At 39.3% G+C, this 26,099-nt stretch overlaps 1 long non-coding RNA gene across 1 annotated transcript; it reads right to left on the bottom strand.

Moving 5' to 3' along the window:
* Nucleotides 1-1,786: 1,786 nt before the first annotated feature.
* On the bottom strand, nt 1,787-26,099 carry LOC144588838 (uncharacterized). Its single transcript, XR_013544569.1, has 2 exons — nt 23,624-26,099; nt 1,787-2,753 (listed from the first exon to the last, which is right to left on the bottom strand). It is a non-coding gene; the product is annotated as an uncharacterized LOC144588838 (long non-coding RNA).

The raw sequence follows: 26,099 nt of genomic DNA, 5'->3' as shown, positions 1-26,099 counted from the left end.
GGTAGATCTAGGTGGGAGAAGGCAATCTGCCAGTTATCTTCCTACACTTCCTATTTTGCCCTTGGGCAAGTCCCAAGCCCTGGGTCCATGATGTTGAGTCAACAGCCTGTTTCCAGCCAGCCAACACTCAATTGCCCACCCCCTTTCACAAGTGCCACACACTTGCAAAATTTTGGTGGCCACGGTTAGCCCCTAGTGCAACCCCATCCCAGCAATTGAATCTAGGGGTCTACAGTGCCAAGATATTGGGTCCAATATTGTCCTTGAACAATCCTTGGGAACACCATTGCTGATCTCCTTCTCTGCCAGTGTGACCAATTTAAATGCAACATCACACCATGATTTGTCCATATTTTCCCCTCTGGGTGATTGGTATGAGATAGGCAAAAATTGCTCACACAAAAATTACTCACAAAGACCGCCTAGAGTGGTCTTTTAGGCCAGATGGGCGGGGTATAAATCAAATAAATAAATAAAATAAATAAATACACTTTTGTCCAATACACCAGTCAGGCAATATGTGTCCAAAATTCCCACCCAGCCCCAAAGCGACCAGCTACTCTTGCACTGGACCCATAGGGTTGTGCAAGCTGGTGGGTTGCTGAACTTTGCAAGAGGCCCATAATGGCAGCCCAGATCACCCTCTATCAGGCAAGGTCCAGGAAGCCTAGGGGCACTGACGGAGGGGAGTGGGTTGGCAAAGAGTCCCTGCCCACACAGCCATTAGGCACACTCACAGAGAGACATCTTTTTACCATTGACTGAAGCATGTTGTGCACATTTCCTGTTTCCTCAGATATATTGAAATCTTTGTGTGCCTTTGTCTTTACTGAAAAATATTGCAGAACTTGTAAATGCAAAAAGAGAGGTGCAAAATTAATACTTTCATAGGAAAACACACATTCAGTTTTCCCATCCCTGTGCCTCAGCTGGTTCTGACCTGCTGTGTGGCAGGAATGCTAGCCAAATCAGCCACCTGCCAGCCATCTACAGAACAAGAGGACTCCAACTGTATCTTCTTCCCAAAACAGGGATAAAGAGGGAAGCCTGATGAGCCAGAACATTTGGGACTTCTGTTTTATGAAGCATTTACTCTGCCTTCTGTCACTAGCAAGCTTTCTCCAATTTTTTTACCTTTCATTTCAGATTATATTTTATAAACACAAATTTCCTCAGTTGTCTTCTCCAGAATGATAATCAAAACATCCCAAGCTCCAATAAACAAGACAATTAAATATTCAAATGAAAACCTTCAGTTTAATGAAGGGGGGCAAAGAGAAAGAGAACTTCTATGTCAGAGTGTGAATATGCTTAAAATTAGATGGCAAACAATGGTATTTTGGGCATAATCCACTGATTAAAATATAAAATGTGACATAATTCTGACAGATTAATTCTAGGGTTCTCACTTCAATCTCCTTTTTTAAAGTGGAAGAATTCTCTACTGTTTGTTCATTAATAGTGACATTTGATTTGTGTTACTGTCCATACTACAACATAGGAGCTTTTGTGAGAAGGTAGAGGAAGTATAAAATGACTTACTGAAGGATTCTTCAGTATTCTCACTTTTCTAATTCTTGCAGGTGAGAGCAAGACATTGCTTTTTCCCCCCCTCCTCAGCTGAGCAGAGGACAAGATAGTTTCCCATATTACCAACTTGACAGTATTTGTGCAGACTGCATGGCGTGTGAGATTCAGGATACAGATCTGCATTTCCATTTGCTCAGGACTAAATGGAAACATAGGTCCATATTCTGAATCTGATTGTGCTATATTAATGGATGGTGCATTCAGTCCCATTTTGTAATACCAGTCAGGATTCTTCCCACTTCCATCTTACATGCTGAATTGATTTTCTTATTCCTTTATTCTCTGTTATCATCAAATAATTCTAAGTATCTAGTTGAGATTGTGTTATGGGGAACAACAGGCCAGGAAATCAAAATCAAAATTTTAAAGTACCGTATCATTAAAAACTAGTGTGTGACATCAGAGAATAATATTATTGTGGGTCAGGCACTGATATATTTCCTCCCTTTTTGACCACAGTTTTAATTTTATTCTGGCATGAGATTCCACTCTCTTGGTCCTGATTTCATTTGATGCTATTTGCAGTTAGAGACAAACTGTAATGCCAGCTTTTTACCCTTCTGCGATCTCTTGCACAAATGTATTCAACTTTGCAAATTTTTTAAAAATTAAAATTATGAAAGAGGTTCTTCACATAGAGAGTCTAAAATACTCAAATGAGTCATGCTTACAAAAGGGGGTACATGTAAGTGTTGTGTTTCTTTCATGTTCCATCTGTCACATGACCTTTGTATGCCAGGCAAAGGTCACTGCTTACCTTGCTGTTTCCTTCCCTTTTTTTCCTTTTGTTTTGCCCAGGGTGAATGGCACTGAACACATACTGCTGTCTTCTCTTTTCTAAATGTTGTCTGTTTTGCTGTTTTTTTAACTAGCGGGTGAGTAAGATATTTTTTTTGCTTGGTGTGTTTGATGTTGAATAAAATAATATAAGCTAATGCCTACATATCTCTGGGGATTATTTTTCTTTCTCTTGTATTATTTCTTGCTTTTGAAGTAGATTGTTGTCTGTTGCCTTGCCTCTGCATTTTTGGAGATTTTTTTAGGGTCCTTTAGTGCTTTTGTAGTGCTGCAAAACACAGAGTGGAAGTACAGTCGGGAAACCTAGAAGAGTCATTCCGTTTTCTACAGAATGAAAGAAGCAGTGCACAAAAAGAAGAGACAACCTGAAAAGAAAAAAAAGATAAAATTTTCATCATGTACATAGAATATATTGGATACTCTCAGAGTTTGTTTAATGATGCTCAAAACCACTTTTCTATGTCGCATTGGAGAAGGAGAATTCCTCAAGTTCATACTTACGTATCTGTGCAGCTATACTTTATATTGTGTTTCTTTTCCCAGTGAAATGCGCAGGGGTTTTATTATTGTTGTTGTTGTTGATGTTATTATTTATTGAAAATGTTTTGCACTTGTGATCTGAAAAATCTTTTGATCTTCAGTAGATTGTGGGCCACTGGAATTTCTTTGTGCAGCTCTATGGATTTCTCTCCACCTCTTTGCATGCATCAATGATAAAGTTCATGTGCCACATTTTTCAATTCAGAAGTGTGTTTTCTTTTTATGACCTCTTGGCTCTGCCTCTGGTAACACTGTTTGCCACCTGAGCTGCTCCAGAGGGCATCTTAATCCACTAGGTGGTATGATATATAGGTCAATTAACTTAAGTCACAAAACTTGCCCTCAGTTTCATAAATTTGCATTGAATAAGCAAAAGCAAATCTTGAAAGACTAGATCAAAATCTGCATTTCACTAAAAAATCTTTGTGAAGAAATAAGATTCTTGTGCTTTGATATGAAACTATTAATTTTTGATATCTATATTCAAGAAGTCATTGATTTGCTGTCTTTTACTGAAGTAACTAGAATGCTTTAATTTTTTTAAAAAAATGTGTTTGGGGATGATAAGCTATGCATATTAATAAAAAGGATGAGGACAAGCATGACTATATCAATTAGTTAGTAGATGTCTGCATGGAATACTTCAGGGATCACTACAAACTATGGAATGCCCAGACTATGGAATGTCCTCCCGACTGAGATTCGTCTGGCACCAACGTTGATGACATTTCGGCGCCAGGTCAAAACCTTCCTGTTCCAGAAGGCTTTTAATTGAAATAATATTAGCTGTGGGCCTGATGGCAATTTTTATATACATTTTAATTGTATTTTAATTGTTCTAAATTGTATTGTATTTTAATTGTTGTAAGCAGCCCAGAGACCTTTGGGTAGTGTGGGCGGCATATTAAATAAATAAATAAATACATACATACATACATACATACATACATACATAAATAAATACATAAATAAATAAAAACATCCAGCCAGAATCCTTCTGAGGAAATAAGGACCAAAAGGCAATTATACAGTATAAGCATTTTCTCCCTTCTGGAGACTGTCCTTTGTTCAACAGATCAGGTATTAATTGGAAAATTTGGTGCACAACTAGTCTTGTGACAGATCAGCTTGCCAAGGAAACCACTTGTGTGATTCTTCTAGAGAACTGCCACATTGACTATGCTGGATAAGACTGACGAACTTTGTAGGCCAGAAAATATCTGGAGTGCCATTGCAGATCATGAAGAAACCTGTATTTCACCCCTAAGTGGTAAAGTGATAAAGCCCAACTAAGTCAAATTGGCAGCTCAGGTGTGTGTGCTTCATTAGTAATCTTCATTGCCAGTATTTGGCATTTCTTTCCATATATTGCTTGATGGAGAAGAGAGATGTGCAGCAAATGTGCAGGGACTAAAAGAGCAGAATTAGCTTCAGTTCTCTCCAAGGAGGCCATCTTTTTTTGCTTCTTATCAACTGGCACTTACATTCTCAATAACTCACCTAGAGATATTAGTAAGAAAACTCACAGTTAAAAAACAGCATACTGTACAAACATGACTGCATACAGAAACATGCTTCAATAGCTTCACTGTTGACTGCTTCAAGTAGACTATTGTAGACTGTATTCTTACTGCACACTAAGAGTACAACTGCATAACTGAGCAACTGGTTACTGCTAGACTCATTGGTTCAAAATTGGGAAAGGAGTACGACAAGGCTGTATATTCTCCCCCGGCTTACTTAACTTTTATGCACAATACATCTTGTGGAAGGTTGGACTGGAGGAATCCCAAACTGGAATTAAGATTGCCGGAAGAAATATCAACAACCTCCGATATGCAGATGATACAACTCTGATGGAAGAAAGTGAGGAGGAATTAAAGAACCTTGTAATGAGGGTGAAAGAGGAGAGTGCAAAAAATGGCCTGAAACTCAACATCAAAAAAACTAAGATCATGGGCACTGGTCCCATCACCTCCTGGGAAATTGAAGGGGAAGATATGGAGGCAGTGGCAGATTTTACTTTCTTGGGCTCCATGATTACTGCAGATGGAGACAGCAGCCACGAAATTAAAAGATGTCTGCTTCTTGGGAGGAAAGTGATGAAAAACCTTGACAGCATCTTAAAAAGCAGAGACATCACCTTGCCAACAAAAGTCTGAATAGTCAAAGCCATGGTTTTTCCTGTCGTGATGTATGGAAGTGAGAGCTGGACCATAAAGAAAGCAGACTGCCGAAGAATTAATGCTTCTGAATTTTGGTGCTGGAGGAGGCTCTTGAGAGTCCCCTGGACTGCAAGGAGAACAAACCTATAAATTCTAAAGGAAATCAACCCTGAGTGCTGACTGGAAGGACAGATCCTGAAGCTCTGGCTCCAGTACTTTGGCCATTTCATGAGAAGAGAAGACTTCTTGGAAAAGACCTTGATGTTAGGAAAGTGTGACGGCAAGAGGAGAAGGGGATGAAAGAGGATGAGATGGCTGGACAGTGTCTGTGAAGCAACCAACATGAAATTGACACAACTACGGGAAGCAGTGTAAGGTAGGAGGGCCTGACGTGCTCTGGTCCATGGGGTCACGAAGAGTCGGACACGACTAAATGACTAAACGAACGAACGAGACTGATTGACAATTACTGTACTCTCAGAAATGTTTCACCCAGACAACCCTAATAAGGCATGATATATGATTGCTAAAACTCCAACAGTTTTTTCAGGGAAAGTTCACACGTGGTGAGGAAAGAAACTAAGGGAAGTTGACTAAACAAAAATGTATTGCCAGAATGTTTGTGTACATGAATAATGCACAAAACTTTTGCCAAATAAAGTCTATCCGAATTCAAATTTTGGCAGACCAATAATTTTTTTCACCTGCATCCTTGAGATTTCATCTTTTTCTTTCCCCATCATCAGTGTCTTTCTCCTTTACTTTTTCTTCTCCAGTAGGAATATAAATGTTGTTAAACACTTCACTGCCACCAGGAATAGAAAAATATGTCACTTTCATTTTCTCCTGTATTCCAACCTTTTAAACTTCATGTTTTTGTGTCCAGGATAAGTGATTTACTTTTTTTTTGGGGGGGGGGAGGTGTAAGTTCTCCAGAAATACCCCAAACAACATGATAGTCCATTTTTAATTCTATTGGGTAGGGCAATCTGTAGCAAAAAAAAAAAAAACCAACCCAAACAAACAAACAAAAATGGGAGGGGGAAGGATTAAAAAAGAAAAGTGTAGTGCTTATATACTGCTTCATAGCACTCTCTTGGCAGTTTATAATGTAATTATGCAGGTTACACATTGTCACCTTCCCCCAGCTAGCTGAGTACTCAATTTACTGACTTTAGAAGGATGCAAGGCTGAATGAACCTGAAATCGGCTACCTGATTGAACTCTGGTTGTAAGAAGAGTTTTGGCTGCAGTACTGCACTTTAATCACTGCACTATAAGACATAGAGAAGACCAGGTAGTGCTTGCCTGGCATTAAAGATGAGAAGACTGTTGGAAAATAAAACAGGACCACATGTACATGGCAAATCTTTTTGGCGTTCATGAAGAGATTGCATTGGTTGCCAAAGCTAATTGAAACTGATTGATGAGGTGCTGGGACATGAGCAAGATTGGACACATGATCAGGCACATGACTGACATGCTCCTGGCACCTTGTTAATTAACCACAATTAGCCAGAGCAAGTGATGTGAACGTCAATAAAGTTTTGTCCATATAAATGAAAGCCAGACTTTTAAGAGTGTATTTGTTTATCAGCCACCTTTCTCCCAGACTTGAGGTGTCTCACAGCATAAAGAAAAATAGAATTTGAAACACAATAAACAATACATTAAAAACATTTACATTATAAAACTGATCAAAATACATTTAATGATTAAAAACACGTAAAACATCAGAAACTATCTGAACTATTTAAAAAATGGCATTGAGGGATTCAGTCATGCTTGTTAAACGCCTACCTGAAAAGGTGGGTCTTCAGCTATCAGCAGAAGGATAAGAGGGAGGGACCCAACCTAACCTCCCAAGGGAGATCATTCCATAATCTGGGACGCCCTCTATTGTGTCCCCATCAACTGTTCCTGCACTGTATATGGGACTGTGAGGAGGGCTTCCTCCGAAGAGAAGCACCAAGAAGGCTCATATAGAGCAATACGGCTCTTCAGGTAGCCTGGGCCCAAGCCATATAGGCCTTTATAGGTAATGACTAGCACTAGGAATTGGGCCCAGAAATGAACTGGTAGCCAGTGCAATTGTTGTAGTAGGGTAGTTGAGCATTCAAAGTCCTGGGCATAGGTGGTCAAGTGTTACACATAAAACTTTTGAAAAAATTCAAGTCGTTTCACTCATCAGTTGTCCAAATTTTGGTAAATTGTTCTAAAATTAAAAATGAAATGAATTTATCAACCATTCCTAACTAGCCCCCCCCCCCCAAAAAAAAAACCCATCATGGAGAACATGTGAACAAGCATAGTGATGAAAGACTTAGATTTTAATGTATTCTCTTACATTTTACTTTGCAAAACTCTGAAGCTGTGCCAAATCATACACTGCCAATTGCTGAATGTCACCTAATGAGAAACTGCATGTTTTCATAGACAAAACAAGTAGCACAGGAAATCTTATTTAGCATGGTAAATAATTGGCTATCTCAGCTTCTATTGCCATGTAGCCTTGACTGCCTCAGGAAATAGAGATGAGATTATCTCCTCCTATCGTGCAAGGATGCTGTTCCAAGAGATATGCATTTAGACCAGAATCTAAAGCTGTAATCTAGGGAAATATGCAAGTGTATGATTGCAATAATTGTAGTTTTATTTGCTTTTATGTTTATTGGTTTAATAGTTTTATTAGCCCCTTGCTGCCTAGTTATTTTACATATGTGGAAGTGATTTCAATAAGTAATTAGATTAGCAAGGATGAACATCTCATTTACAGGCAGACTAGTCCTGATTGTAAGGTAACAGGGACCAATCTAGCATAATTTTGTGTTTTTCCCCCTCTTCTTATTGTACTTGTTTTATATTCAACTCAATTTCTGTGACTTTCAGGTGACAATTACTTCAGAGCAGAACTATATATTATGCTCAATATGTGAGATGGAAAGTGTATTTATGGATTCTTATGATTTTCCTTTTAGATAATTTTAATATATATTTATATATCTATCATAGAATCATGAAGTTGGAAGGGGCCTGTAAGGCCATCGAATGCAACCTGCTGCTCATTGCAGGAATACAAATCAAAGAATATCTGCCAGATGGTTGTCTAAATTTATCTTGAATGCCTTCAGTGTTGGAGCACTCATCACCTCTCCAAGTAATTAGTTTCATTTTTGTACTGCTCTAACAATTAGGAGGTTTTTCCTGATATTCAACCAAAATCTGGCTTCCTTTAACTTAAACCCATTGTTGCATGTCCTGCACTCTGGATTAATGGAAAATGGATCCTGCCCCTCCTCTGTATGACAGCATCTGAAGTATTTGAAAAGTGCAATCATATCTCCCCTCAATCTTCCTTTCTCAAGGCTAAACTTACTCAGTTCTTTCAGTCTTTCCCCATAAGGCTTGGTTTCCAGCCCCCTGCTCATCTTTGCTACTCTCCTCTGAAATGGTTCCAATTTGTTGGCATCCATCTTGAAGTGTTATGTCCAGAACTGGACACAGTGCTCAAGATGAGGCTTAACCAATGCCAAATAGAGACACTTTGTTAAAAGCTTTGCTGAAGTCAAGATATACTATATCTTCAGCATTCCCTCTGTCTATCAGGGAGGTTAGCCAATCAAAAAATGAGATCAGGTTAGTCTGGCAGGATTGGTTCCTGACTAGTCTGTAGTTCCCAGGTTCCTGCTTTTTGCCCTTTTTGTAGATAGGAACAACATTAGCCATCCTCCAATCATAGCCCCTAAAATGGCTAATAAAGTGTAAATAAACTGAAACTTTATCCAGATAAGACAGAGGTGCTTCTGGTCAATGGAAAGGCAGATCAAGTAATGGGGTTGCAGCCTGTACTGAATGGAATCACCTCCTCCTGAAACACAGGTGCACAGCTTGGGGAGAAACAATTACAGCAAAACGCTTTCAACCAGTTGGGGCTCACCCAACCTTGCACTGCCTAAGTCCAATGAATCCATTCTGGCTTTTAATCCAGATTGCTGAGCATTTCTAACTGCTTCCCCTATCTTGAGTCTAAGGTTCAGCACCTTGGATAGCACCTGTGAACTCGGGCAGAAAGGAATACAAGACTAGATTCATGGCCAACACTGCCTGAAATCAGAGTTACCAAACTCCTCTAGCAGACTCTTAATAAAGATTCAACCAGCACTTGTGAAAGCTAGCTGAGAGATGGCAGTGTCACATGCTGCTCTCTATGTGACTTGGAAGAGACAGCAGTGGGAATGAAACCCCTCTGGTGATTTTCAACCACCCATTGATTGGTGATAACCTGAAAATTGTTCTCACTTAGGGATCAAGGATCGGGAGGTTGGGTGGAACTTCCTGCAGGTGAATTACTACTCTCTGTGTAGTCTGGACCCAAAGATTTCTAAGAATGATTCTGCAGGTACCACGTGCCTGTCCTTATTATTTTGATATTTGGAGAAATTTTATTGAACCAAATCTAAAATTATTCCCTGCGCACTCTGAGGCTTTTTACATGCTTTTATTGCTGTCTGGGTCAATATAGATATCTGGTACAATGTGGTGAAATTTCTTACAGCTGCTGTTAAAATCTGTGAAAAGAAGGTTTTAAAAGTTACTTGATTTTAGTTATTACTGGAAACCTGTAAGGGAGACTAAAGTAGTATAATGTATTACTTTTTAAGGATGCTTTTAACTTAGAATATGTTTTATATGTGTGTTTTACTGTTTTTGTACATTTATTTGTACATTTGGATATTGGTCTATGACCGTATTAAACTTGATCTGATCTACTATCTGTATGCCAGATTAGACCCACAAATATTCAGCTACGCACACACTCTGTAGAGAAACCTAGTGATACAAAGAATAGATGAGAGGGCTCCAAGAACACTATGTAAGTATTACAGAACTCACAACACATTTCAGTAAATGTAATTTGTAATACATTCTACATGTTGTAAACAGACCTAAATTAAAATACAATATAACAAGCCAAGCAAGCTTCTTCAGTAAACAAGATCCTTCAAACAGTGTATTTGCATGGTGTAAGGAGAACAACCCAATTTGAAGCAGTTAAGTATGGAATATTATCAAAGGGATAATAACCACCTTATATTTATGCATGCGGCATAATGAACAGAAAAGCACAATAGGGCAGATACATTAGATTAGCATAATTTTATTCTACTATTCAAATGTGCAAGATGGAAATGGATTTTGTTTCAATTACTGCATTTCTCCATGGGGTTTAAACATTTTATTCAAAATCGAGGCTGGTTTTATTTTGTTTTATGTTATATGCCACTGACATTTGCTCAGCATCTTTTTAACTGTAGATGCATTTCACTAATCTGTCCCCAAATATTAACACTGTAGCCAGCTGTTGTTGAAAATCCTGATTATTACATTTATCTTAGAGATATTTCCAAAAAATGATTGAATATCTCATTCTTTAGTGAACTCATATGTTGAATATTAAGAGAGCTATTTCTCTACCTTCTCCTTGTTAGAGTGACTACTTTCAAGCAAAGAAGGAACTCCAAAGTATAAGTTCCATAGAATTAACCACATCTTTCCTAGTGGTACAGTCTCCTAGCTATGGTAATGGCAGAACCATATTATAGTGTGCCTTTTACATCTTACACTGAGAATGATCAGATTGGGATTTGTCCCATGGTTTGGCCCAGGCTGAGGATGGATTAGTTCACTCCTTTTCCCAGTGACTATATGACATACAGTGCATTCCATTGAAAACCATCCCATCCCTGATGAATGCCTACCTGAACCTTTTTGGGTCCCTGTCAGGGTCTACTGGTTTTTTTGTTTTTTTTTTTAGTATGTGTAGGATCACTCAATTTTGTTTCATTCCAGTGTGTATAATCACAGGGCTTGAATCAAAGCAGATGACTTAAGCTTTACCCTTTGCCTAAAGGGATCTTGAGGAATTAAAAGCTCCCTTCCCATTCCCCTGTGAAAGGGAGGAGAGAGGATGTTTTCCATTTCTTTTTAATTGTTACAGAATATCAGTGATACCTTCATCACTAACGTGCTGTGTTGGTTAGCAACGATGGAAATCTTCATCTCCCTTCTACTTCATGGTGAAGTGGGAAGGAAACTTTCCATTTCTCAAGACTGTAGGTGTCCGGAGCAAGGAGGATAGAGAATGGGTTTTGTTTTTCTTTTCTTTTCCTTTATTTTGATTTTTTTTCCCTGAGCATCCCTGCCGCACCTCCTCCAAGTGCTGCTTTTGAGTGGGTGCCTGCTAGAGGAGGCAGGGCTAGGAAATGCAGAACACCTGTTGAACGAATGGACAAACCAGCATGAACCGCTGAACTGGTGATTCATGCCTATCTCCAGTCTAGATCAATCCAGGCCAGGATAATTAGACTGTCTAGATGAACCCTCACTGAACTATTTCAGGGCAATATCATAGTCAATGGTACTAAAGGCTTTTGAGTAGTGAGGAAGAATTTACGGGATACCACTCACTCCATCACTTTCCTAATGAAAGTAATAAACCCATATGACTAAGGTTGTTTTGGTATCTTCTTTAAAGCCAGATTGAAATGAGTTTAGAAAATCTAATTCATGAAGGGACAAGTATAGCTGATCAAACATTATCATCTCCGTTATCTTCTCTACGAACTGGATGTTTGAATTGGGTGATAATTACCTAATGACTCTAGATTTCAGAAAGGGATATGAATTGTGAATATTTTTCTATTTGTTTCATTCTGAGTTCTTTCAAGGGTGCCTCCTCCATAGTTTGCATTTTTCAGGCACTAGTCCTTTCATTTCACACAAATCTCTTTGTTTTCTGTCACTCCAAGAGCCCCAAATAATTCTTTAAAACTTCTCCAAAAATCAGGGGCATGGCAACAGAGAATTAATCTGTAAAGCAGCCACAACCTCCCTCCCCCACAGCCATAAGCCCAATATGAAAGAAATATAGGCTGAATCAGGATTGTATAAGTCACACAAAGAACCTTATGAGGTGATGTGTGAAGAATATTTCTAGTTTGTGGACCCCTTCAAATGTTCCGGCTCCCAGTAGAATTATATGGCCCTTGTTGAGAATGGCAGCAACAAAGCACCAAAAAAATAGAAAACAGACAATAATAATATGAACTTACTGTACCCACTGAGCACAAGAGACCTTCAGAGCCTGGGCAACACAACAGGAAAAAAAAAGGAAACAACTAGTCGGGCACTAGCACACCAAGAGACTTACTTTTAACAGAGCAACCAAAAACAAGACAAAATTAAGAACAAGTCTGAAATGCTCCAAGTGTTTTCTAGTAAACATTAAGTTCAGTGGCACAGTTAGTCCACCCCCTCCGTGAATCCCAGTCACCCACTCTGAGCAGCAAATGATGAAGATTTCCCCTTAAACATGAAAATGTACACCTTTAATATAATAAATATACATTTAATATATGCCAATCCCATTTGGTACATGTGTGGACAATTTTGCTTACAAAGCACTTTATAGAACCATCAAAGCCAGTTTTGGAGGGGATCACATGCAACCCCATTACTAGCTTACTTCCATTTTATCCTATAGTAGACTCAGATTTAAGGGTCTGGAGTAGATATGGGGACAAATATGAAAATGAATCAGGCTATTCCACAAATATCCCTGATTCATCAGATATTTATTGCTTCATATTCTTGGAGTCCAGAGACCCCAACAAATACGAAGCAATAAATATAACCCTTTTATATCCATCCCTTCATTCCCTATCTGCTTATACCCTGTGGATCAGCTGTTCCTCAGAGGCATAAGGAAAGAGGGTTTGCTAAAGCCAGCCAGAAGAGAAACTTACCCCCAGAGTTGGGGGATGGCTTGGATTGGCCATTCACCCTCTTTCTTACCCCAACGGCATAGGAAGAGGGGGAAAGGGATCAAAGATGATCAGGAGCCAGGGGACCACTTTGATCGCTTTCCCTCTCTTCCTATGCCACTGGGGAAAGAGGGGGAAAGCTTGACTGAAGCCATTGCCAAGACCCAATGCCTTTGCAAAGGCAGTAGAGCGGATCACTTTGATCCCTTTCCCCATCTTACTATGCCACTGCTAGGCATAGAAAGAGAGGCAAGTCCCGACCAAAGACATCACTCCACTCCCTTTGCAAAGGCAGCACAGATGGGAGATTGCTTTGATCCCTTCCCCCCCTTCTCGATGGGGGGTAACTCTACTTCACTGCCAAATGTCTCAATGCCCGCTGGGCTCAAACTCTACTTATCTGCCAAATGCCTCAGTTCCCAATGGGGGCCAAACTCTACTTCACTGCCAAATGCATCAGTGACTGCTGGGACCAAACTTTACTTCACTGACAAATGCCTCAGTGCCTGCTGCAGCCAAACTATACTTCACTGCCAAATGCCTCAGTGCCTGCTGGGGCCAAATGCCTCAGTGCCCAATGGGACCAAACTGTACTTTGCTGCCGAATTCCTCATTGCTGAATGGGACAAAACTCTGCTTTGCTGCCAAATGCTTCATTGAACAATGGGGGCCCAAATTTGACTTCGTTGCCAAATGCCTCAGTGACCAATGGGGGCCCAAACTGTACTTCGCTGCCAAATGCCTGTGCCCGATGGGACCAAACTCTACTTGCACCAATTACTGATGCTGAAGAGGCTGAAATTGACCAATTCTATGAAAACTTACAACACCACCTAGAAATGACATAAAAGAAATATGTTCTTCTCATTATAGGGGACTTAAATGCTAAAATAGGGAGTCAAGAGGTAAAAGGAACAACAGGGAAGTTTGGCCTTGGAGTTCAAAACGAAGCAGGGCAAAGGCTAATAAAATTTTGTCAAGAGAACAAGCTGGTCATCAAAAACACTTTTTTCCAACAACACAAGAGGCAACTCTACACAGGGACATCACCAAATGGGCAATACCGAAATCAGATTGATTATATTCCCTGCAGCCAAAGATGGAGAAGCTCTATACAGTCAGCAAAAACAAGACGTGGAGCTGATTGTGGCTCTGATCATCAACTTCTCATAGCAAAATTCAAGCTTAAACTGAAGAGAGTAGGAAAAACCACTGGGCTCGTCAGGTATAATCTAAACCACATCCCTTATGAATACAAAGTGGAAGTGAAGAACAGATTTAAGGAACTCAATTTGGCGGACAGAGTGTCTGAAGAACTTTGGATAGAGGCTCGTAACATTGTACAGGAGGCAGCAACAAAAACCATCCAAAAGAAAAGGAAATGCAAGAAAGCAAAGTGGCTGTCCAACGAGGCCTTACAAATAGCAGAGAAGAGAAGGGAAACAAAATGCAAGGGAGATAGGGAAAGTTACAGAAAATGGAATGCGGACTTCCAAAGAATATGAAGGAGAGACAAGAGGGCCTTCTTAAAGGAACAATGCAAAGATATAGAGGAAAACAATAGAAAGGGAAAAACCAGAGATCTCTTCAAGAAAATTGGAGATATTAAAGGAACATTTTGTGCCAAGATGGACATGATAAAGGACAAAAATGATAGGGACCTTACAGAAGCAGAAGACATCAAGAAGAGGTGTCAAGAATACACAGAGGAATTATACCAGAAAGATCTGGGTGTCCCAGACAACCCAGAATTAAGATTGCTGGAAGAAATATGAACAATCTCAGATATTAAGATGATACCACTCTGATGGCAGAAAGTAAGGAGGAATTAAAGAACCTCTTAATGAGAGTGAAATGGAGAGTACAAAAAATGCTCTGAAGCTCAACAGCAAAAAAAGCAAACAAAAAAAACCCAAGATCATGTCCACTGGTTCCATCATCTCCTGGCAAATAGAAGGGGAAGATATGGAGGCAGTGACAGATTTTACTATCTTGGGCTCCATGATCACTGCAGATGGGGACAGCAATCACAAAATTAAAAGACACCTGCTTCTTGGGAGGAAAGCAATGACAAACCTAGACAACATCTTAAAAAACATAGACATCACCTTGCCTACAAAATTCCGCATAGTCAAAGCTATGGTTTTTCCTGTCGTGATGTATGGAAGTGAGAGCTGGACCATAAAGAAAGCTGACCGCCGAAGAATTGATGCTTTTGAATTGTGGTGCTGGAGGAGACTCTTGAGAGTCCCCTGGACTGAAAGGAAAACAAACCTATCCATTCTGAAGAAAATCAACCCTGAGTGCTCACTGGAAGGACAGATCCTGAAGCTCAGGCTCCAGTACTTTGGCCATCTCACGAGAAGAGAAGACTCCCTGGAAAAGACCCTAATGCTAGGAAAGTATGAAGGGAAGAGGAGAAGGGGACGACAGAGGATGAGATGGTTGGACAGTGTCATCGAAGCTACCAAAATGAAGAGGCAGTGGAAGACAGTGGGGCCCAGCATGCTCTGGTCCATGGGGTCACGAAGAGTCAAACACAACTAAACGACTAAACAACAATGGAATGAAAGAATTCACAATTCAACAACTCAGTCCATAGTATGTAAACTCAAATGTAAATACCATTCATTTCAATGTCATTTACTTCCAAACATGTCTTTAGGATTGCACTCATGCAACCTCTTTCTATTTCCTCAGAAATAAATAATGCTGAATTGAATGGAGCTTACTATCAATTGTGTTGCTAGGATTGCAGCCTTGGAGGCCAGTAGAAACTGGTGGATATAGTTGCTACTAGTATAGTTGCTACTAGCAGCCTAACCAAGATTTTTTTAAATTACTTGAATAAGATAGGTTAGTGAACACCAGTGAGTTGTGCCTAGCCATTGCTTTATCTGTTGTGGTGACACAGAATCTTCAGAACGTCCTAAGTACTGAAACAGTGGGAAATAATAGTCAAAGCTATGGTTTTTCCTGTCGTGATGTATGGAAGCGAGAGCTGGACCATAAAAAGGCTGACCGCCAAAGAATTGCTGCTTTTGAATTGTGGTGCTGGAGGAGACTCTTGAGAGTCCCCTGGACTGCAAGGAGAACAAACCTATCCATTTTGAAGGAAATCAACCCTGAGTACTCACTGGAAGGATAGATCCTGAAGCTGAGGCTCCAATACTTTGGCCATCTCATGAGAACAGAATACTCCCTGGAAAAGTCCCTGATGTTGGGAAAGTGTGAAGGTAAGAGGAGAAGGAGGTGACAGAGGATGAGATGGTCAGACAGTGTCAGTGAAGCAACCAACATGAATTTGACCCAACTTCAGGAGGCAATGGAAGACAGGAGGGCCTGGTGTGCTCTGGTCCATGGGGTCACAAAGAGTCGGACACTAATAAATGACTAATCAACTAACAAGGTACTGGGGTGGACTTTCCAGGGGGTATCCTTCTTGTGACTATTTAACTCAGAAGTCCAGTACCCGATGTCCACCAAACCTGTTGCCCTTTAAGAAAACCATCTGAGGAAGCTTCCCTGCATATTTGTTGTCTCTAGGTGCTTGGGGTCCCGTTTTATAGCATTTTAAAGTGAAAATGATTTAATGAATCAATTCATCAGTTCTTCAGAGAATATTCATAAAAAATTTATTCATCCCCATCTCTAGTCTATGATGCAGTACTGACACAGTGCATTGATAACAACGTTGGCCACAAAGTCTTGAATAAGCTTGCCCCACCAAGGTGTTTCCCCAAAAAGTCTCCTAGCACCACAGTCCTGGGGTTCTCTATCTCCACACTGGGAAAAACATGTGACAAATAAGTTGGTGGGCATGAATAATATCCATGTTCTGTTTCTCTGACTTAGTACTACAAACTCTTGAATCTGTCAAATGGATTGACTTCCTGATGAGAAAGATTAGATTCTTTCTAAGCAACTCCCTCCCCTCTTCTTCCAACTTAGTTTGCAATTGCACCAAACAACCTTTCAGGAAGAGCTAGGTGACAGGTGGCCACCATACCCTTTGATTCTTCCTGGTCTAAGTTATACAGGATAAATCAGACACCTCATCTGTGATTATATCATGCATCAGTTCACAATCAGATCATGAATGACCAGTGTTTTGTTGTGGAAAGACTTTATGTTCAACAGCAATTTCACCAGACAGTAGTATCTGCTGGTGTGACTACAAAGTCTTGAGGCAAAAGAAAATGTCTAAAGGGGAAATAAAATGATTAAGTGCCTGTAACTCTTTCTTTCATTATTGTATTACAATAGTCATTTTTTTACAATAAGCATGGTGGATGTAGAAGAGGCTGGAGGGATCACCTCCTGACTCTTCTACATCCTCCATACTTATTATAATAAAATGACTATTGTAATATAATAATACAGTGGTGCCTCGCTTAATGATTGCCCTGCATTATGACGAATCCGCTTTACGACGATCTTTTTGAAATCGCATTTGCAATCACAAAACGATGGTCTAAATAGATTTTGTTCGCTTTGCGAAGATCGATTCCCTGCTTCGGGAACCAATTCTTCGCAAAACGATGTTATTATGACAGCTGATCGGCGGTTTCAAAATGGCCACTAGGTAATTAAAATGGCTCCCTGCTGTGTTTAGGGATGGATTCCTTGCTATACAGGCAGCGAAAATGGCCGCCGTGTGGAGGATCTTCACTGGATGGTGAGTTTTTACCCCATTGGAACACATTGAACAGGTTTCAAAGCGTTTCAATGGGGTGTTTAATTTCGCTTTACGATATTTCCGCTTAACAGCGATTTTCCTGGAACGGATTATCGTCGTTAAGTGAGGTATCACTGTAATAAGTAAATTTTGACTTATGATGGCCCTTTTCAGGGTTTTCTAGGTAGAGAATACTCAGACGTGACTTACCATACCCTTTTTCTGGGGGATGACTGGGCAGATTCCCCAAGACCACAGAGGTTTGCTGTTCTCCCACAAGGCACAGCAGAGGATCAAAATACCAACCATCCCTAACTCACTGAGCTATCCATCCAGCTATTGCAATCAACATGCTCTCTAATTTTCAGCCCTGCTGGATGGGTCTCCACCTCTCTTGCATGCAACTCCACCCCTGCATGAGTGGGTGACTCCCCCCCACATGCTGGGTTCCATTGCAACGGGAATCTAACAAGAGAAGCAGAGTCATGAACATGTGCCCAGCTTAGTGGAAACATTGAATGCAATGTATCTTTTGCAACACATTTGATGCTTCCTTGTTTCATATGCCCTGGCGTATCTTCCCTTCTTCTCATGCTTTTATTTTTCTTCCATTTCTTTTCTCACCTATGTAGCAAGGGGTGCCAGATCCCATTTTTTCTCAGTCTCAAATATGAGTTTTTCTTCTCTTCAATGAAGATAATTTTTAGGGGTAATTCCAAATGCCACCTTCCATCTTTGTTAACATAAGGAAGTATGAAGGTGCGGTACAGTTGTTATGTGCATAAACTTAGTGATGCTGTTTGGTGGATGAAACTTCCTTAAAGGTAAAGAATTGCAATGAGGCTCTGTATTCTGTTCACTTGCATGCAGAAGTGGTTAAAACATATATATTCACCATTTACCCTTAAGTGTATTTTTTACACAGGTATTCATGCTAAGCAGAAAATGCCAAGTGACAGTAAGTATCATCACACAGACAAAAGCAGCAAGACATTCATATCTCAGCACAAATGCATGTCTTTGGTTTTTCAATGTGCTGTTGAATAAAGCAATTCATCCCATCTGCCATGACTGTTGAAGCTAGAAAACAATATTTGCTATTATATTAAAGGTTTTCAAATGAGTATATTCAGCTGAATCTACTGCTGCATCCACACTCAAAATTAGATTTATTATGTCCCAAATTTCTCATCTTATAAAGGATTGATATCCATACCATTGTGTCCGAAGGACCTCCCTGGGGCCTTGTGAATCATGCTATTATTCCATTATTCTTGATTTTTAAAAACAATTTTACTGGATTGTTGGAAGCTTGTCTAGTGTTTGGCTCATGTTTTCACATTGTTAGGCCAGTTTCCAAGTGGTCAACAGATGGCTGGTGCTCTTTGTCTTTCTCATCCAGAGATTATTACATGCCAACTCCTTGTTTTGCAGGCTCTTGATGTATAGGGCAGAGAGACGATTTACTGCTGATTGCACAGCTAAATTAGAGTTGGTCTCTTAAATTCAAAAAAGAACCTTTTAGTACAATAGATATTTACATGAGATGGAGGAAGCCACTTATTTATGAACAGAGGCCTTGGTTCTTCATGTAATTCATCACTTTACAGACTAGCAAACTGATCTGCAGTCTAATTAAGGCAAAACACTGACCCACTATTTTGTCCCAGCCAATTTTGTGCATTTCAATCAGGTTAAATACAAATGCTCCCACTGCTGATTTGACATGTAGGTCAGGGAGCAGTCTACAGAGACAAATATCTCTAAGAGCAAAACAATAACAGCAAGCAATCCTTTTATTTATGGGCCATTGTATGCACCCTCTAATTTAAGGATAAGGGGGAAAAGCTAATAGGAAGGGAATCTGATGAAGTTCAATGTAAGGCCCGTAGCCTCATTATGCTTTTCTACTGAGATCCATGGAAGCATTGTCAGAGGTTGGCCTTCAGATAATAGCTGTCTCTAATCATAATATAAATCTGGAAATTTCCATTTGTTTAGTCCTTAATGGTGGGTGGAGGTTTTCTCTGGTGACTAGAAAGGAAAAGTTACATTTTATGTAACTTTTTGCTCAAACAAAAACAAAAGAAAAGAAAAACAAAATATTGCTTTATTGCCTGACAAACATTCAAGGGATTGAACATTTGCAGATAGAAAACAACATTAAATGGTATGTCTGTGTGATAACCTATTTGAAGTTGGAATCTCAGATGTTAAAATTCCTTGGCCTTGTTGTGCACTGGAATAATATGCAATGCATGTGCTCAAATGCAGCAGTCCTGCAACTATGTGCTCACCCAAAAGGCTTAAAAATGTTTCAACATAAATCTGTGATTCAGCCTCTTACTCTTTTAGCTATCTCTAAACATGTTTTCTTTCACAATATACATTCTGAATGCATTCTGATGTTGTTGGGTGGTTGGTTTGTTTTTTAGCATATGGGATCATATGTGAATGTGCAACCCAGTCAACAATGAAACTCCATTTGTCATATTAGTGCACAATGTATAAACTGGATTAACATGTATTGAATGGATTAAAGAAGAATAACCAATAATTACCAAAAATCTTAAGTTTAAAGTAAGGGAGAATGGAGTCTATTTATTGTTTCCATTTGATCCTTTCTTAAGTCCTTCTCAGCCCTATTCCTGAATAGCTTTATTCTGAACACTATATTAAATTTGGAAGAATTTATGTGTTTCAGAGTAAACGACAAAGAACAGAGTGGTGTCAGGTAAATAAATGATGAATTACATGTATGTTAGGGTTCAGAGAGTAGTTCTAAAGAAAGACAGATGGGGAATGGTAGGACATATTTCTCCTCCTTCATATTCATACATGCACTTATAACCAATATGGGAACTAAAGGGATGTAACTGACATTTATAACATCACTTAAGATACAAAGCCATACTTATGATGATCATATACCGTATTTTTCGCTCCATAAGACGCACCTTTCCATAAGACGCACCGATTTTTTAGGAGAAGAAAACAGGAAAATATAATCTGTTTTCTTCGCTCCATAAGATGCACAGACTTTCCACGCCCCTGTTTTGTGGGAAAAAAGTGAGTCTTATGGTGCAAAAAATACAGTAAATTCAGGTGATACATCTTTGGGGCTCCAGATATTTCAGACTCCAGCTCCCACAGTTGCTTGCCATTGGATATGCTGGATAGACTTGGTGGGAAACATATGGACCAAAATATATGGAAGCTCAAAGGCTCGCATGCCTAATACAAATGAATTAAAATGATTCTCATGGTCAATATGGTAGCAGTAGGAACATCTGGTTATATTCATTGTCCTTGTGTGTGCTTTTTCAAATTGTGAACCAATGTTTTGTTTGTTTTTATGTAGCTCAGGCCAAGGGCTCAGGTGAGTAGCAAAATCATAATCAGTCTACTACTCCTACCCTCATCTGTAGCCATCTGCTTGAATAATGTTGGCTTTGGGGGATTTGATTGACACACTGAGCAATAGGAGAGAGAAGATTAGTGGCTCCAAAAATAGTCACATGTTGTCCATCTCTGCTTTAAGCATCCGGATAGGCTCTTAGAAGCCACAAACCAGTATCTTATTGAAGATTAATGCCAACATAAGCAAAATGTCATAAATTGTAGAAGCAAATTGTTACATGTGTCAGTTTTGGAGTTTGACTTAGAGTGCAAGTGGCAACTCATTAATTATTAGCTACCAGGATTTATGATAATATACTTACCCCCAAATAAATCCACAATGCACTTTTGGCCACAGAAGCCACTGACAAAGCTGGACAAGCTTGTTGTCATAACTCTTAGTTCATTTTCGTACCATGCTCAATTCTTGTGAATGAATCTTCTAACCCAGTTGTTCCCAACCTTGAGTAACCCAGGTGTTCTTGGATTGCAACTCCCAAAAGCCTTCACTACTAGCTTTGCTGTCTGGGGTTTCTGGAAATTGGAGTCCAAGAAGACCTGGATTACCCAAGGTTGGGTACCACTGCTCTAACCAGTAATTCTGACAGTATGATACCCAGAGACATGATTGCCCACATTTTGCCTGTCCTGCTTTGCATGACATGACTTAGGTCAAAAATAGGTCTGTTCCCCTTGACCTTACACTAGAAGAGGACTTGACGAAAAGAAAACCACATTGTACAGCCTCACTTAAAAAAACAGCAGCTAAAGTGCTCACTCTCCAAACTTCAAAAAAACTAACCTAACTTCCCCCACTATTTTAATTTATTATTGGATTGTATGTTTTAACTGTTTTATGCCAATAAAGGTTGCTTAAAGAAGAAGAACAGCAGCACATGATTAGCAAAGAAGCCATATCCATAAACCTAACTTGTCAATTTAAAAAGTCTTGGATAATAAAAAGATTCTATAGCACTAATATAAGAATGGAAAAGGCACAAGGTGAGACAGTCCAGGAAAGTCCCACAACCATATGCCAACACCAGGAAGGGCTTATCTGCCTTGCAACCACCTCCCTCAATATTTCTTGGGCGGATTCTGGGGTGAATCCTCCGAAAAGGATGTCACATATGTACAAGGTACATCTTTTAATTCTAAATGAGTTTTTATCATTCCCCCGGCTGCTGTCATTCATCATTCCTATTACATAATATGTGTTTAATGTTTTCATCTTTTGTTATACCCAAAGCAACTTTTAAAAAGGGACATTAATTGCAGGATTGTATGTATATTTACTTGGATGTAAACCCCACTATCTTGAAGACAGCTTTCTTCTCAAAATATGTGTGTAGGATTCCAAACAAGTGTTCACTCAAATATTTATTAAGCAACCTTAAGGGGAACTGCTCGGGCTAGTTTACTCAGAAATTTTGTTCTGATGGAGAACAAGCTATTGGGGGAGAAAATAAATACACTATGCAGCAAGGAAAGAAGGTGTTTGTAGACTGCAGATAGCAATCCTTTGTGCAAGAATAGCTGGATAAAAATATATTTAGAAATCTTATCTGTGGCACGTTCAAAAGAATATGACTCTTATGACCCAAATAGCCAGCCAAGGAGTTTTATCAGCAACAGCATACATGCTGATAGGGAAAAATTACAAATTCTTGAATAATGAAGGGAAAAATATTGTGATGTAAACTGCTGGCTGAAAAGCTTGCAAATTAGCACAAACTGTGTACTGGGCATTGTTTAGTACTGGCAGCAGTAATGTAGACACAGACTAGGAGAATTACAGCCTATGCAATTTCCTTGCAAGAATAGAAGATGGTTTCTCTACTGGATATTTGCAATTCAGCAGGAACAAACATGGTAAAACCCAATGTGTTTGCATGATTCTGGCATACATGCTTTTGGAGACCTTGACTAACATCTGGACTGTTTGGCAAAAAAATCCTGAGACTCTACATTGCTCCAAAAGCTCTACAGTTTATTTGATTTCATTTTAAAACCATATAATCATCCAGCATGCTTAAGTACTCAGAGCAAGGTACCCAATCACCACAAAATATACCAATATGTGATTTTAAAAAAAACAGCAATTGAGTTTTTGTCTTCTACACATTACCTTGAATGACTTCATTACAAAAAAATAGTGAGCTGCACCAAGATTTAGAGTATATTTACCACACACCCACAAACACCAGTGGGCAAAATCCAATGGTTAGTCTATCATCATCATCATCATCATCATCATCATCATCATCATCATCATCATCATCATCATCATCATCATCATTAAGTACTCTGAAGTCATTTCTGAGTTACAGTGACCCTTTCCTGGGTTTTCTAGGTATACAGTACTCAGAAGTGGTTTATTATTTATTTAGCTTATTTATTCATTTGTTACATTTATATTTTGCTTTTCCACAATGTTAGAATATTAATATTAAAATACAATTAAACTTTATAACAATATTGGAAATGCTTCTAGTTTAAAACAAATCTAAACAACTCTAAAACACATAATGAAATATAGAATATGGTGCACTCATATTCCTGTATAAATTCCAATCCTGCAGAACATTCACATATCAAAAGCCAGTTTAAAAAGGATGCTTTTCACCTACCATCATCAGGACTTCTGGGATACTAAGGGACTATTCAGCTTGCCTGAGGGGTTAAAGGCTGGTTCTTCTTCTTCAAGGTACCGAACTGAACCTCTATCTCCAGTCAGGCACCAAACTCACTGAGCTATTGAGCCAGCTACTGTCACCTAGACGTAAACCAAAAATGCATACCTAAAAAACCTTAATAAAACAAAACCACATAAACAATGCAATTATACATACGGTGTTGCCCCCCGGATATATAACCAGATGCCAGCCACAGAGACTGGCAAAACATTAGGAAGAAAAACCTTCAGAACAAGGCCAAACAACCTGAAAAAAAAACCTACAACTACTATTGGATCCCCGCCATTAAAGTCTTCGAGAATACAATTTTTCCTTCATTTATGGAACCCCATTTCCCTTCCAAAACTTCACTGACTCTCGTGAAGGTACAGAATAGAGATGGGGATGAATATAAAAACGGATCGCTTTTTCTCACGAATATAGCTGATTCATTAAATATTTGTTAATCTGTATTTGTGGGTTCCAGAAACCCCACCACAAATATGAAGGGATGAATATTTGTACTCGTGAAGGCTTTCATGGCTGGGATCTAATGGTTGTTGTGGGTTTTTCAGGCTCTTTGGCCATGTTCTAAAGGTTGTTCTTCCTAACGTTTCGCCAATCTCTGTGGCTGGCATCTTCAGAGGACAGCACTCTGTGCTCTGGTGTAGTTTGCTTGCCAGTGGAGTATATACGGCTGTGAGATAGGCTTTTGTCCTATTCAGGGGATGGGTGATTAGTGTGTCTTGTTGTGGGTGTATTGTTGTTTTGCCCAAGGCTACACTTACTGAATGACTTTTGAAACTGTTCCATAATTCTTTGTGAACCCTAGAGATATAATGCTGGGGGATGTGGATAACAATAGGAAATGAGGGAAACTAGTATGATAGGAATTGATACAACCAAAGAAGCCATAACCTTCAGTTTGCAAGATATGAATAGGACTGGCAAGTGGGGGGGGGATATTATATATATATATTTAAACCTAGCAATTTTATTTCATTGTGAGCTGTTGTGGATCAATGTTTACCTCAGACACTTGTAAATTCCTCATTCAGACCACTTGTCAAGTTGAGGCAGTATTAATTCATGAGAATGAGGAATTCTCAGAGCATTATTTCACTCCTTAGTAAGTACAAAGTGATGTTTATAAGTTTTTTTAATGGTTGGGACTGGTTTTGCTTGAGAAACAGACTCTATCTGTATGAGCCTGCTTTGGTGTTAAGATTATCCATTGACACTATGACTGAGGCCACAATAAAAAAATCAAGAATCTTTTCACTGTGTTTCTAGAAATCAGTTTGTCCTAGGAAGAGAAGGGAGGAGAAGATGAACTCACAATATGGTGACTGGGAGTTAAGCTGGCACTCTGCCCTTCGCCTGTCAAAAACCATCCCCCAGCTCTGGGGGATTTTGTCTCTCAGAAGAGACAGTGGTATATTAGGAGCTGGCCTTTACCCCCTAAGCCAATCAGTTGAGTATTTCTATCAGTTTTCATTGATGCTGGTCTTCTCCCATTCTCAATTGTAGCAATGCCGACATTTACAGCTAGGTAGTCTCCAAATCCTTTTGTTATTTTTCACTTTGCATCCATGGGAATCTCCTACCTGAGAACAACCCAGAATATTCAGGCAAACTGTCAAGTATGTCAGAAAATTTACTGAGAGATAAATAACCGAAGGCCCTTTCCTGCTACTTTTAAGTGCATATTGATCACTGCAAATGAATTCTGTACAAAAATATGATGAAAGATGAAAGGAATAGAGAATTCTGACATTTTAATAACTTTGACAGCCCCCCATTGTTTATACAGAACACTGAAAATTGGTGCGTTACATAAAATTATGGACCATTCTACTTTGTACCAACAAGGTAATGGGCTCTATGAATAATGTACATAAAGTGATTCAATACATAAAACATAAGTCATAAATCCAACTTGTCAGAAAATGACTTTCTGAAAAAGGAGTCTACTCCATAAAATCTTATTGCTTCATCAGAGTACTTAAATAGGCATCACTGAAATCCACAGTTTAGATTACAGGGCAGTTTATAAGCTATTGCCTTAATGATGGATCATATTCCCTGCACCTGTAGCAATGTATTTGGGACACTTATGCACATGGGTGATTATACGTTTTGTCCAGTCATGTTTGCTAAGGGTGTGCATATCATGATTTGCCTTAGGCTCCACACAGGGTATGTTTCTTATTCAACACACAATATTGTTCACTCAGAGTCTGGTTCTTCATTCATTGTTCATAGGCTGTCCTCGTTCAACACTCAGCATGATACAGGGTGAGGAACAAGAGTTCGCCTCATACCTGTTTAATGATAAAAACTGTGTCCTGTCAAGTCAATTTTGACTTATGGCAAACTGATCAGTATGCTTATATTTGCTGTGGCAGCACATCATGGTTTCCAACAATGT

This window comes from Pogona vitticeps, chromosome 4, assembly GCF_051106095.1.
Source record: "Pogona vitticeps strain Pit_001003342236 chromosome 4, PviZW2.1, whole genome shotgun sequence".
NCBI lineage: Eukaryota > Metazoa > Chordata > Lepidosauria > Squamata > Agamidae > Pogona > Pogona vitticeps.
The sequence above is the reverse complement of the archived record's forward strand: the minus strand, read 5'-3'. Positions and strand labels throughout refer to the sequence as shown.